Source organism: Acyrthosiphon pisum, chromosome A2 (genome assembly GCF_005508785.2).
Source record: "Acyrthosiphon pisum isolate AL4f chromosome A2, pea_aphid_22Mar2018_4r6ur, whole genome shotgun sequence".
Lineage (NCBI taxonomy): Eukaryota > Metazoa > Arthropoda > Insecta > Hemiptera > Aphididae > Acyrthosiphon > Acyrthosiphon pisum.
The window spans coordinates 103,452,520-103,453,508 of record NC_042495.1 but is presented as its reverse complement, the minus strand read 5'-3'; positions in this window follow the sequence as shown (position 1 = coordinate 103,453,508).

The window sequence follows — 989 nt, the reverse complement described above, 5'->3', positions numbered from 1 at the left end:
TAAAGACCTAACAGTTTATTTAATCGAACATGACTTGGCATCGTCTTTTCATGACGTTTTTACGCTGTGTTTAATTTTTCTGACTATTCCAGTTACAGTCGCTTCTGCTGAACGTTCTTTTTTCTAAGCTGAAGCTCATTAAAAATTATCTTAGAAACTCAATTTCACAAGACAGACTTACGAACATTGCAATTCTCAATATTGAAAGAGAAAAAACCTCAGAACTTGAAATTGACAAAATTATAAACGACTTCGCAAATTTAAAGTCAAGAAAAAAAAAATTTTCTAAAGTAGTTTCAACGTTTTTTATGAGCAAAAGTATTTCAAATAAAATAAAATAATGTAAGTTATATAATATTATGCATTATTAATAAATAATAAGTAATATATTTTGTTTTTTTTTTTATTTAATGTTATTCTATAAACGTATCATACTTTTATAGTATTTAAATGATTGAATGTACCTACATTTATAAAATTTATATATATACCTACATTTTAAAAAACCTACCTAAAAAAATTTACAAGATGTGATTAATTTATAAATGTTTATAAATGTTGCTAGGTTGCTTACAAGTAAGTAATAGGTAAACAATAAATATAACCTAATAATTAATAAGGATAAATCATATTGTATCACTGCTTATTTTTTATTTTTTTGGAGGGCCCATTTTAGTCTTTGCACACGGGCCTCCAGTGGCCTATTTACGCCACTGCTGGTTACACTGTTATCTATAAAATTACATTCATTTATTCACCGGTCATCACCCACTGTTTAAATTTTAAGGTATAATATAATATATTATAATTTATAATATATATTATTATACATTTTTATTCATGAGTAGGGCTAGGATTTATATGCATTTGCATATTATTTTTCTCAAGTCCATATTGATTGGTTGTGATATATGTCCACTATTTACCTTATCCTCGAATAAATAGAACCATTTTTTAGGTTTGCATATTTTATAGATTTAAGAGAATCT